The sequence below is a fragment of the Mobula birostris genome, chromosome 15, assembly GCF_030028105.1.
Source record: "Mobula birostris isolate sMobBir1 chromosome 15, sMobBir1.hap1, whole genome shotgun sequence".
NCBI lineage: Eukaryota > Metazoa > Chordata > Chondrichthyes > Myliobatiformes > Myliobatidae > Mobula > Mobula birostris.
Genome location: NC_092384.1, coordinates 22,691,501 through 22,705,634, shown reverse-complemented (window position 1 = coordinate 22,705,634; position 14,134 = coordinate 22,691,501).

Genomic DNA, 14,134 nt, shown 5'->3' with positions numbered 1-14,134 from the left:
ACCTCATCTAACTTGCCTATTATTTCACCCTGGATCTCCTCCTCCTTCCCTTTCTCCAATGGTCTTCTCTCCTCTCCAATCAGATTCCTTCTTCTCCAGCCCTTGACCTCTCCCACCCAGCTGGCTTCACCTATCACCTTTCAGCCAGCCACCTTCCCCCACCTTTTTATTCTGGCATCTTCCCCCTTTCTTCTCAGTCCTGAAGAATGGTCCAGGCTTGAAACGTTGACTATTGATTCATTTCCACAGATGCTGCCTGACCTGTTGAGTTCCTCCAGCACTTTGTGTCTGTAGCTGGACATAACTACATGGTCTATTTTGAGTGGGAGCTCACACCTGGCATTAATCAATTTCACTCTGCCAAGGAGTTCCTGGAATTAATATGGTAATACCTTGTTTATTATGTTGCTTCCAGCTATGAATTTTGATATAGATACCATTTGTGAAATTGTAGCCCATTGTAAATTATGAATTATATCATATAAAGGAATAAAGGAATATATGCAATAAAGGAACAGCAGTTATAATGGGTGACTTCAATCTACATATAGGCTGGGTGAACCAAATTGATAAGGGTGCTGAGGAAGAGGATTTCTTGGAATGTATGTGGGATGGTTTTTTGAACCAACACGTCAAGGAACCAACTAAAGAGCAGGCTATTCTAGACTGGGTATTGAGCAATGAGGAAGGGTTAATTAGCAATCCTGTTGTGAGAGGCCTCTTGAGTGAGAGTGACCATAATATGGTGGAATTCTTCATTAAGATGGAGAGTGACATAGTTAATTCAGAAACAAAGTTCTGAACTTAAAGAAGGGTAACTTTGAAGGTATGAGACGTGAATTAGCTAAGATAGACTGGCAAATGACACTTAAAGGGTTGACAGTGGATATGCAATGGCAAGCATTTAAAGATCGCATGGATGAACTACAATAATTGTTCATCCCAGTTTGGCAAAAGAATAAATCAGGGAAGGTAGTGCACCCGTGGCTGACAAGGGAAATTAGGGATAGTATCAATTCCAAAGAAGAAGCATACAAATTAGCCAGAAAAAGTGGCTCACCTGAGGACTGGGAGAAATTCAGAGTCCAGCAGAGGAGGACAAAGGGCTTAATTAGGAAAGGGAAAAAAGATTATGAGAGAAAACTGTCAGGGAACATAAAAACTGACTGTAAAAGCTTTTATAGATATGTGAAAAGAAAAAGATTGGTTAAGACAAATGTAGGTCCTCTACAGACAGAAACAGGTGAATACATTATGGGGAGCAAGGACATGGCAGACCAATTGAATAACTACTTTGGTTCTGTCTTCACTAAGGAGGACATAAATAATCTTCCGGAAATAGTAGGGGACAGAGGGTCCAGTGAGATGGAAGAACCGAGGGAAATACGTATTAGTAGGGAAGTGGTGTTAGGTAAATTGAAGGGATTAAATGCAGATAAATCCCCAGGGCCAGATGGTCTGCATCCCAGAGTGCTTAAGGAAGTAAAGACCGTTTCAGAACAGAGGCAGTGACTAGTGGGGTACCGCAAGGCTCAGTGCTGGGACCCCAGTTGTTTACAATATATATTAATGACTTAGATGAGGGAATTAAATGCAGCATCTCCAAGTTTGCGGATGACACGAAGCTGGGCGGCAGTGTTAGCTGTGAGGAGGATGCTAAAAGAATGCAGGGTGAGTTGGATAGGTTAGGTGAGTGGGCAAATTCATGGCAGATGCAATTTAATGTGGATAAATGTGAGGGTATCCACTTTGGTGGCAAAAACAGGAAATCAGATTATTATTTGAATGGTGGTTGATTAGGAAATGGGGAGGTGCAACAAGACCTGGGTGTCATTATACACCAGTCATTGAAAGTGGGCATGCAGGTACAGCAGGTGGTGAAAAAGGCAAATGGTATGCTGGCATTCATAGCAAGAGGATTTGAGTACAGGAGCAGGGAGGCACTACTGCAGTTGTACGAGGCCTTGGTGAGACCACACCTGGAGTATTGTGTGCAGTTTTGGTCCCCTAATCTGAGGAAAGACATCCTTGCCATAGAGAGAGTACAAAGAAGGTTCACCAGATTGATTCCTGGGATGGCAGGACTTTCATGTGATGAATGACTGGATCGACTAGGCTTATACTCGTTGGAATTTAGAAGATTGAGGGGGGGATCTTATTGAAACGTATAAAATCCTAAAGGGATTGGACAGGCTAGATGCAGGAAGATTGTTCCCAATGTTGGGGAAGTCCAGAACGAGGGGTCGCAGTCTAAGGATAAAGGGGAAGCCTTTTAGGAGCGAGATTAGGAAAAACTTCTTCACACAGAGAGTGGTGAATCTGTGGAATTCTCTGCCACAGAAAACAATTGAGGCCAGTTCATTGGCTATATTTAAGAGGGAGTTAGATATGGTCCTTGTGGCTAAAGGGATCAGGGGGTATGGAGGGAAGGCTGATACAGGGTTCTGAGTTGGATGATCAGCCATGATCATACTGAATGGAGGTGCAGGCTTGAAGGGTCAAATGGCCTACTCCTGCACCTATTTTCTATGTTTCTATGTTTCTATGTTGCAACATGTGTTAGATTCTTCATATCATCAGTGAGGCCATGTGGAGTTGATTCAACACAACTCTGTTCCACTGTAAGGTAGAGGTGGGATATGCTGTGCAATTGGACAAAAATAAGCAGCATGGATGAGCTGGGGAGAGAGTTTTTTGTTGTACAGTGTACAAAGTATATTATCAAGCTGTCCAATTTACAATGATTAGAAATGGTCCTTCAGTCCCGGCAACATCCTTGTAAATTTTCTCTGCTCTCTTCCACCTTATTGATATCCTTCCTGCCAGTAGGTGACCAAAAATGCACACAATACTCCAAATTAGGCCTCACCAATGCCTTATACAATTTTGACATAACATCCCAACTCCTGTACTCAGCACATTGACTTACGAAGGCTTCCTGCCTGTCCCAGCTCTGCAGCTCCTTCACTTTCTTAATCAGGGCCTTCGTATCTGTTGTAAGCCAAGGTTCCCTAAAGCTGTCGTCCTTTCCTTTAATTCTGTCAGGAACGTACAAACTCTGTACTCTCAAAATGTCACTCTTCAAGGCCTCCCACTTACCTGTCCCAATCTACACTTACCAGATTGTTTCTGGTACTATCAAAATTGCCCTTTCTCCAATTCTGAATCTCCAACCAAGGACCGGACCTCTCCTTTTCCATCATTACCTTGAAACTGATGGCATTGTGATCACTAGATACAAAGTGTTCCTCTACACAAACTTCTGTCACCTGCCCTGCCTCATTCCCTAATAGGCAATCTAGTATCTCACTCTCACTAGTTGGAAACAGAAACAAGAGAGTCTTGGATGAACAAGAAGGGATTTTATGTGTGTTGGAGCAATGGAAGTCTGGTGACCAAAGCATAGTGATAATCATTTTTTCAGAGATGCACAGGTGATTTGGGGGGGGGGGGGGGGTGGTAGATGTGTAGGTGGCAAGGGGTAGGCAGATGGAGGTTAGGGTGCATAGAGATTGTCTTGTGTGGGGTGCAGTGTGGCAACGCATGGTACTGGAGCGTGATCTTCAGAATGATCTCAGGTGCAAACAGCGTGATCCCAGGCTTGGACTGAAGTCATACTTAACCGATTATCTTCTCCTGGTCAGTTAAACCCAATAAATGTAGAAATGCTATGCTTTTTCACCGTTTTAACTAATCTTGGCCCAGCAGTTTCATTATCCAGCCATAAATCCGGCACAGTTCCTCTGGATCAGATACAAAGTTCAAAGTGAAGTTTATTACCAAAGTACATACACATTCCATATACAAACCTGAGATTCCCTTTCTTGTGGGCATACTCAACAAATCTATAGAATAGTAACCATAACAGGATCAATAAAAAACCACCCAACTAGGGTGTTCAACCAGATTGCAGAAAACAACCAACTATGCAAATGCAATTATAAATAAATAGCAATAAATAACGAGAATATTAGATGAAGAGTCCTTGAAAGTGAGTCCATTCGTTGTGGGAACATTACAAAGATTGGACAAGTGAAGTTGAGTGAAGTTATCCCCTTTGGTTCAAGAGCCTGATGGTTGAGGGGTAGTAACTGTCCTGAACCTGGTGGTGCGAGTCCTGAAGCTCTTGTACCTTCTACCTGATGGTAGCAGTGAGAAGAGAGCATGGTGGTGGGGATCTCTGATGATGGATGCTGCTTTCCTACGACAGTGTTTCATGTAGAATCGCTGTCTTGCCTCCCTTATAACTGCATCGATATGTTGGGTCCAGGTTAGGTCCTCAGAGATCTTAACACCAAGGAACTTGAAACAGCTCACTTTCTCCAATTCTGATCCCTCTATGAGGATTGGGATATTTTCCTTCATCTTACCCTTCCTGAAGTCCACAATCAGCTCTTTTGCCTTACTGACATTGAGTACAAGGTTGTTGCTGTGACACCACTCCACTAGTTAACATATCTTGCTCCTGTAAACCCTCTCATCTCCACTTGAGATTCTACCAACAATGGTTGTATCTTGAGCAAATTTATAGATGTTATTTGAGCTATGCCTAGCCACACAGTCATGTGATATAGAGAGTAGAGCAGTGGGCTAAGCACACACCCCTGAGGTGCACCAGTGTTGATCGTCAGTGAGGAGGAGATGTTATCACCGATCCGCACAGATTGTCTTCCAGTTAGGAAGTCAAGGATCCAATTGCAGAGGGAGGTGCAGAGGCCCAAGTTTTGTAACTTCTCAATCAGGATCGTGGGAATGATGGTATTAAATGCTGGGCTATAGTCGATGAACAGCATCCTGACATAGGTGTTTGTATTGTCCAGGTGGTCTAAAGCCGTGTGAAGAGCCATTGAGGTTGTATCTGCCATTGACCTATTGTGGTGATAGGCAAATTGCAATGGGTTCAGGTCCTTGCTAAGGCAGGAGTTCGGTCTAGTTATAACCAACCTCTCAAAGCATTTCATCACTGTAGTGTGAATTCCACAGGGCGACAGCCATTAAGGCAGCTCACGTTATTCTTCCTAGACACTGGTATAATTGTTGGCTTTTTGAAGCAAGTGGGAACTTCTGCCTGTGGCAGTGAGAGGTTGAAAATGTCCTTGAATACTCCCGCCAGTTGGTTGGCACAAATTGTCAGAGCCTTACCAGGTACTCCATCGGGACCTTCCGCCTTATGAGGGTTCACCCTCTTTAAAGGCAGTCTAACATCGGCCTCTGAGACAGGGATCACAGGGTCACTGGGTGCAGCAGGGATCTTCACAGCTGTAGTTATATTCTCCCTTTGTAATAGCATGTTGTAATGGCCAGGAAGAGGCTATCGAGTATCCCTTAAACGCAGACAAGGTATTTCTGATCCGTTAAAACATAGAAACATAGAAAACCTACAGCACAATACAAAGTAGGTGATTGGAAATTTCAATTCCAAATTTCACAGATGTTGCTGGGTAATTTCAGGGATACTTTGGCTAGAATTATTGCCTTACCACAGGATATATACTGTATAGAGGAAGAAGAAGCCTTCACCATTCCTTTTGTAAATGGTCTGTTGAATGTGTATTCAGAGCGTAATTCAAAGACATAATGCTAAGACATAATAAGGCACTGGGCAGAGAGCACTTGGAGTATCATGACCAGTTCTGGGCCCTTATTTAAGAAAGGGTCTGCTGGCATTGGAAAGGGTCCAGAGGAGATTCACAAGAATGATCGCAGGAATGAGAACCGCTTGATAGCTCTTGGCCTGTACTCACTGGAGTTTAGAAGAATGAGGGGCGATTTCATCGAAACCTATCAACAATCAAACGATCAAAAGGCCTAGATAGAGTGAATGTGGAGAGGAGGTTTCCTACAGTAGGGCAGTCTAGGACCAGAGGGCACAGAGTCAGAATTGAAGGACATCCCTTTTGAAGAGATGAGGAAGAATTTCTGTAGCTGGTGGGTGAAGAATCTGTGGAATTCATTGCCACAAATGGAAGTGGAGGCCAGGCTATTGGATATATTTAAATTGGAGGTTGATGGGTTCTTGATTAGTGGGGGGTGGCAAAGTTTATGGGGAGAAGGCAGGAGAATGAGGCTGAGAGGGAAGGTAAATCAGCTGTGATGGAAAGGCAGAACAAACTTGATGGGCTGAATCACTTAATTCTTCTCTTTCGCTTTATGAATTACTAAACACTTATAGATAGTTGCACCATTGTTATTGGTCTGATGAGAGGAAGGTACTTTCCTGAAGGAACTGCTGAGTATATTAACCATCTACAGGTGGTGGGCAACCTTAAGCACAAATGATTTTCTAGCATGCGTTATTCATTAATTGAGACCAAAAATAACTACTTGTATTTAAATGGATAATTCCCATATTTCAAGTTCTTTATGGCATTTATCTGGCCCACCGTCCGCTCATTAATACGCGATCAGGCCCACAGAGGCAAAAAGGTTGCCGACCCCTGACAGTCATTCATGAACTGGAAGCCAGTTAATTCCTTTGTATACAATCAAGATAGCATGTGTAAAGGGGTTCAGCAACATTTAGAAGTGAACACGCTCCAATGTTATTCATGGTAGCTTTCTGTTTTCCACCTAGCCATTTATCTGAAATATTGTGAACGCTGTTGTTGTTCGTCCTTCGTAGTCGAAGATGACCATGGCTTCAAAGTCAAATGGGAGATTGGTGGCTGTGGGTCCGGAGGTGACTGATGAGGCCAATCCGGGCCCTGAAGGCTCGCCCACATGTGGGACACAAGTGGGTGGGTGCTGTCGTGGCAGTGGATGCTGCTCGGGCCTTGCGCACAGCACGCTTTCGTTGCGCCTCGATGATGCGCCTGACTTCAGCTGCACGGGCTCCTGTGGTGATCTTGCTGCGCCAAGCTGGACGGTCGAGGGCAAGCGGCTCCCACGTGTTGATGTCGACACCCAGGCCTTTGAGGGACGCTTTGAGGCAGTCTTTGTAACGTTTCTTCTGCCCCCCGACTGAGCGCTTGCCCTGACACAGTTCTCCGTACAGCAGCTGCTTAGGCAATCGGCTGTCTGGCATTCTGACCACATGTCCAGCCCTCCTGGCTTGGGCTTTCATCAGGAGGGTGTAGACGCTGCAGAGCCCAGCTCATTCCAGGATTTCCGTGTTGGGGACTTTGTCCTGCCACCTGATGTGGAGGAGTCTGTGGAGACAGCTCGTGAAAGTGGCTGAGCTGTTTGGCGTGTCTGCTGTAGACAGTCCAGGTCTCGCTGGCGTAAAGGAGGGTGGTAAGGACCACTGCACAGTAGACCTTCAGCTTGGTGGTAAGGTTGAGTCCTCTCCGCTCCCAGACGTTCTCACGGAGTCTCCCAAAGGCGGCGCTGGCTTTGGTAATCCTGTTGTTGACCTCAGCGTCTATGTTCACTGCGTGAGAGAGTACACTGCCCAGGTAGGTGAAGTTGTCGACTGCCTGGAGGTTCTGGCCCTTCACCGTGATGCGCGGCTCCTGGTATGGCTTTCCTGGGGCAGGCTGGTACATAACTTAGGTCTTTTTGGTGCTGATAGTGAGTTCGAAGTTGTCGCAGGCTTGTGAGAAGCAGTCCATTTCACGCTGCATCTCCTGCTCTGTGCTGGCGTTGAGTGCGCAGTCATCAGCAAACAAGAAGTCTCTGATGACAGTCTCTTGCACCTTTGTAACTGCCTGCAGGCGCCTAAGGTTGAACAACCTGCCGTCAGTCCTGTACCTGACGTGGATTCCTTCTTCATAGTTACGGAAGGCATCTGTCAGCATGGCAGAGAATACCATACTAAACTGAGTCGGGGCAAGAACGCAGCCTTGTTTGACGCCATTTGTCACTGGGAAGGCCTCCGACTCGTCGCTGTCATCCAGAACTTTCACCATCATACCGTCGTGGAACTGCCGGACGATTGTGATGAACTTGCTGGGGCAGCCAAACTTCTCCATGATCTTCCACAAGCCTTCTCTGCTGACTGTATCGAAAGCCTAGATCGACAAAGGTCACGAAGAGGTCGCTGTGTTGCTCCTGGCATTTTTCCTGGAGTTGGCGCGCAGCAAAAATCATGTCCGCGGTCCCACGTTCAGCACGGAAGCCGCACTGGCTTTCTGGGAGCAGATCTTGCTCAAGATGTTGGAGAAGGCGGTTGAGCAGGACGCGGTCCAGAATCTTCCCCGCAATGGACAAGAGGGAGATGCCTCGGTGGTTGTCGCAAGACTGGCGGTTGCCTTTCCTCTTGTAGATGTGGACTGTGCTAGCATCTTTCAGCTGCTGTGGGACCTGTCCCTTTTTCCACATGGACTGGAAGAGTACAGTCAGCTTTTGCATCATGACAGGGCCTCCTGCTTTGTATACCTCAGCAGGGATTGCATCGGGTCCTGGCGCTTTGCCACAGGAGAGTTGCTTCACTGCCTTCCTGACTTCATCTACTGTGGGGAGGGTGTCGAGGTTCTTGTTGATCTCTACCTGGGGCAGGCGGGCAATGGCCTCGTCGTTGATGTCGGCAGGGCGGTTAAGGACGTTGTTAAAGTGCTCAGCCCACCGATCCAGAATCTGCTTCTTCTCTGTCAGCAGCTGCGTCTCATATGCGTTGAGGAGGGGTGAGGAGCCGGAGGACTGGGGTCCGTATACAGCCTTAAGCGCATCGTAGAAGCGCTTTATGTCGTGGCTGTCTGCATAGCCCTGGATTTCATCGGCCTTCTTGCTGAACCAGCTGTCCTGCATCTCGCGAAGTTTTTTCTGCACCTTTCTTCTTGCGTTGGTAAAGGCATCTTTCTTGGCTAGCGACGTGGGGTCGTTCTGATGCGCTCTGTACTGTTGATGTTTCTCCCTTAGTAGTGCCTGTATTTCTTCATCATTCTCATTGAACCAGTCTTGGTTTCTTCGGGTTGCTGGTCCGAGATGTTCGAGGGCGGTAGTGTAGACAGCGTCTCTAAAGACCGTCCACTGTTCCTCAACGCTGATCCCGTCATCCTGTGTTGTGTCTGGCAGTCTGCCTTCAAGGTCATCGACGAGTTCTTCTGCAACCCTGCTGCTTTTCAGCTTGGAGACATTCAGCCTCTTTGCAGTCTTCTGCCCTTGGGGTCTTCTCATGGGCAGAATGCAAAGCCTGAACTTGGACACAATGAGGCGGTGGTCGGTCCAGCAGTCGGCACCACACATGGCTCTCGTCACTCTGACATCCAACCTGTCCCTCTTCCTGGTGATGATGTAGTCAATCAGTTGCCAGTGCTTCGAGCGTGGGTGCATCCATGACGTCTTCTTACGGGTGGGTAGGTGGAACAGGGTGTTGGTGATGACAAGGTCATGTGTGGCACATGTCTTGAGGAGCAGAAGGCCGTTGCTGTTACACTTGCCAGTGCCGTGTCTTCCAATGATCCCTTCCCAGGTTTGGTAGTCTGTCCCTACTCTGGCATTGAAGTCCCCGAGAACGATGAGCTTCTCTGACTGTGGGATTGCTGAGATGAGGGCGTCGAGTTCTTCATAGAACTTGTCTTTAATGTCATCTGGGTTGGTCATGGTGGGAGCGTAGGCACTAATCAGCGTAGCGCTCTTCTTGTTTGCAAGTGGGAGTTGAAGTGTCATCAGGCGGTCGTTGATGCTCTCTGGGTGCTTGGTGAGTTTACGGGCGAGGTTAGAATTGATGGCAAATCCCACGCCTGCTTCTCGTCGTTCAGCGCTGCTGCGACCGCTCCAGAAGAACGTGTATCCACCACTACGTTCTGTCAGCTGGCCCTGGTCTGCTAGGCGCGTTTCGCTGAGAGCTGCTATGTCCACGTTGTAGCGAGCTAGCTCTTTTGCAACCAGTGCAGTTCTTCTCTCTGGTCTGTCTGCCTTGATGTTACCTCGCAGAGTTCCCACGTTCCATGTGCCAAGGTTGAGCACCATCACTTTCTTCTTCACTGTTGTAGGTCGACCGCTGTGAGGGATCCCCACCAGCCTCGGTAAGCTGGCCAGGGTGAGGTGAAGCAGACTATGTTTGAGGCCCCTTCCTCCATGGAGGTGAGCAGAGCGATCCTAAAGAGGGCTGCTCAGACACCCAGGGGGCTGCCGAACTCAACTGCTGCTTCAGTCCAGTAGAGAGCGACTCTATGCCCTGGGCCGCCTGTGTGCAGGTTTGTGACTACAGCTTCCAGTGTATCCGTACCTGCTGCTTCGCCACTCCCCCATCGCCACAGGACTTCAGGTTGCGCGTTGGGTTTGAAGTCATGACTTGTGCTTGACTTGGATTAAAGTGAGGGAGAGTTGCGCAGGTCGTCAGCCTCACTCTCTCGTCCCGGCCTATCTGGACCCAGTGGCAAGACATAGTCGAGACGGCTGGAGATAGGTCAGGATGCAGTGGATCCCAACGGCGGAGCAGGCGGAAGAGGAGACATCTCCCAACGGCTGCAAAGGCGGATGAGGATGCCCAACAATGGGTAGGGAGGCTTGCGAGCACGCCACAAGAACTGCCGTAGACCCACAACACTCGGGGCTTGTCTACCTAGCGTGTGAAGCCTGGATTCGGCGGACTGCGCGGAAGAAACCATCACTGGTTCAACGGGCAGAAAGGCGATTCTCAGCAATGTGTCGTGGAGCGCTGAGGGCACAGTGAGACACACAGAACACTGCTGGCCATCCACTGCATCCTGACCTTGTGAACTCTAGCGTGAGAATAACAAGCACGATTCCAGACTGGTCAGGCATCTTATCAGATCCTTGAGGAGTTTTAATGTGGTGAAATAATTGTTTACTTTTCCTGTCCCCACTAACAAAATTAAAAGGTTAAAAATTGTACAGTTTGATGGTCTCATTAGCTGTTTACAATGGATGGATAGGAAAAGATATTGCTTGACTTGTGTATTGAGTAAGTCCTTCCTTAAGTCAGTCTCTGTACTGTTCGAAACAAAGATAACTTTATTCATCATGCTGGTGTAATTGTATAGTTCTAGGAAGCCTTAGCCAGTTAAAGTTAATGTTGACGATTATTATTGTACATCATAGCACAGCAACGGCAGTCTGCAAACAATGGGTACTTTGAAACCATGCTCGGCTGTAGGCGAAACTTTATTAAAAGCAGCTGTTTTATTGTTTAGATGAATGTGCAGTTTCCATGGAGAAACATGTGTTTACCAGCGTCACGCCCTGGATGTAGCTGAACTTTCATTTCCTTTGGGTGCTTCACCCATAAGTATCAAAGATGCCAAGGAATCTCACACACTTTACTGATTCTTCAAGTACCTTATCTTTGAAAAGTTCTCCTAGAACAAGATATATTTAGCTTTGAACTGACACTATAGTCGCTGGGTCAAATGTTCCCATTCTGGATGCCATGGTGAAATCACAGATGCACTGCCAAGGGCTTCCTGTAAGCTGCCTGCTGCCTGCAAGGAGGTGTTCATGATGGATAACGACACCACAATGTAAATTCATCCTGCTGTCATGTGAACATTTCCAATCATTGATAAACAATAATTATCAATCTAGGTTGTTAAAAAAACAGGGAAAGAACTCTTGGTGAATAGTACTGTGGTTTATTAGCATCATAGTAATGTTTGTGTATGTCATTTTTTAATTCAAACTTATTTAGATGAATAACATCAGGGAAACTGCAATACAGTTCATTATACTGCACGCTATTTTAGCTTTCTGTCCATGTGATGTTATAGAATAGGATACATCGTGGCGGCAGAGACAGATACACTCGAGACTTTTCAGAGATGTTTAGATGGGCACACGAGTGTGGGGAAAATGGAAGGAGACAGACATTGTGTGGACAGAGAGGATTCATTTAGTTAGCCATTTAGATTACTAATTTAACTGGTTCAGCATAACATCATGGCCTGATCCTGTACTGTACTGTTCTCTGTTTTATGTATTTTGTAGTTTTACTCTAGGCACAAAGCATTTAGGATGTGCAACAGAGCAGTCTATTTCCAAACTTAAAGTGTGCCAAAGTGGGTGGAAAGTACTTGTACAAAGTTTCAGTACTAAAAGTATTAATTGATCCTATTATGCTCCCATATGGTTATCAGTCAGTCAGCGGGTGCCGTCCCAAATCCGGGGTCGTGGTTATACACCTCCATCTTCTTCCATCTTGCGCTCTTTCTCTGGCCTCAGCATCACTCAACCCAGCCCATTGCCTCACATTCTCATACTAAGTGGCTGGCTGCCTTCCTCTTTCCGTCTTTCCTTCTATCATTCCTTCCAATAACAATTTCTGCAGTCCACCACCTCTTAACAAGTGCCCGGCATATTCCAGCTTCCTTTTCTGTACATTCTTCAACAACTCCTTTTCTCTCCTCGCTCCCTTCAACACTTCCATATTACTGACCTTCATCACCCATCTAATTTTCTGCATTCGCCTTAAACACCACATCTCAAATGCCTCCAGTTGTTGTTGTGCTTCCTTGCATAAGGCCCACGATTCGACTCCATACAACAGACTGCTCCAGACGTAGCATTTCCAAGTTCTACAACACAGCCCAAAGTCCAACCTCTTGCCACACAGCACGTCACTCAGGCTCCCGAACGTTGATCTTGCAATCTCAATTCTTCGTCTAATTTCTGTATCACATTTCCCATCCTCTGTGACCAACTGTCCCAAGTACACAAACTTCTTGACTTGCTCTATGCCTACACCGTTAATTTTGATACTGATTTTGGGGACTTCTTTCTTCCGTGATACTACCATCATCTTTGTCTTTGCAGCATTTACTTTCATTCCAAATCGTTCTCCTTCAGCATTTATCTTATCTACTATTCTGAGTAACTCATCCTCAGTCTGGGCTAACAACACTGAGTCATCTGCATATCTCAAGTTGTTCACCGTCACCCCACCAATTTGGACACCAGCTTCATTGTTCAATACCCTGAAGATTACCTCTGAGTAAATGTTAAGGAATAAGGGGAGATAATGCAGCCCTGGTGAACCCCTTTTTGGATCTCAACTTCCGGTGAGATGCCAGGATATCGTCATCAGGAAAGATTTAATTTTCCGTAAAAACTATCACTATCGAAAATCTAGTTAAAGTAGTATAACTCATTAATCTACTAATAATCTTATTAACTGGGTGATGTCAGGTTATGGTATCTCACTGAGTCCCATTCCATTTACAGAGGCATACTTATGAGGTTCCCTCCCAGTGATTTCTGGTGATTATTCATTATACAATGGCTAGAGCATGAAATTTATTCTCACATGTCTGTTTTGGTATCCAGTGCTCTACCATTATTTGACGTTAATCTAAAAGGGGTGCAAGAAATAAGGTGAGGACATTAAAGATAGTGTACGAGGGGGACTCAGATTTTTGGAATTGGACTCTATTCCAGGGGAGTTGGGACCTGTGCAGACGGAGTAGTTTGCACCTGAACTGGAGGGGGACCAATATCCCTGAGAGAACGTTTGCTAGTGCTGCACAGGGAGATTTAAACTAGAGTTGCAAAGGAATGGAAAGCAGAGTGCCAGGGCAGGTAGTAGAGTGGCTGTGGGGAAAGTAGATGTTCAGCCCACATACAAAGACAGGTACTGAAAGATTGAACGTGGCAGGATTAATATTCTGAGTCGCACCTATTTCAATACAAGGAGCATTGTAAATAAGACAGGTGAGCTTAGTGGCCTCACAGATAGACAGGAGCCTTTTGTTACATCAGCCTTCATAAATCAGAGTACTGTGTCCAGGAGTTGGGATGTTATGTTGAAGTTGTATGAGACATTGGTGAGGCCATATTTGGAGTATTGTGCACAGTTCTGGTCACCTATCTACAGGAAAGCTATCAATAAATCGAAAGAGCACAGAGAAAATTTACAAGGATGTTACCAGGACTTGAGGACCTGAGTTGTAGGGAAAGGTTGAATAGGTTAGGGTTTTATTCCTTGGAGCATGGGCAAATGAAGAGAGATGAGACAGAGGAATATAAAATTATGAGGGGTATAGATAGGGTAAATGCAAGCAGGCCTTTTCCACTGAGGTCAAGTGAGACTAGAACTAGAGGTCATAGGTTAAAGGTGAGAGGTGAAATATTTAAGACGATCTTGAGGGGGAGCTTTTCTACTCAGAGGGTAGTGCAAGTGTTTAACGAGTTGCCAGCAGAATGGTGGATGTGGGTTCAACGGCAGACTAACAGTTCAGCACAGACTGGATGGGCTGAAAGGCCTGTTTCTGAGCTGTAGTGCTCTATGACTCTAGCACTC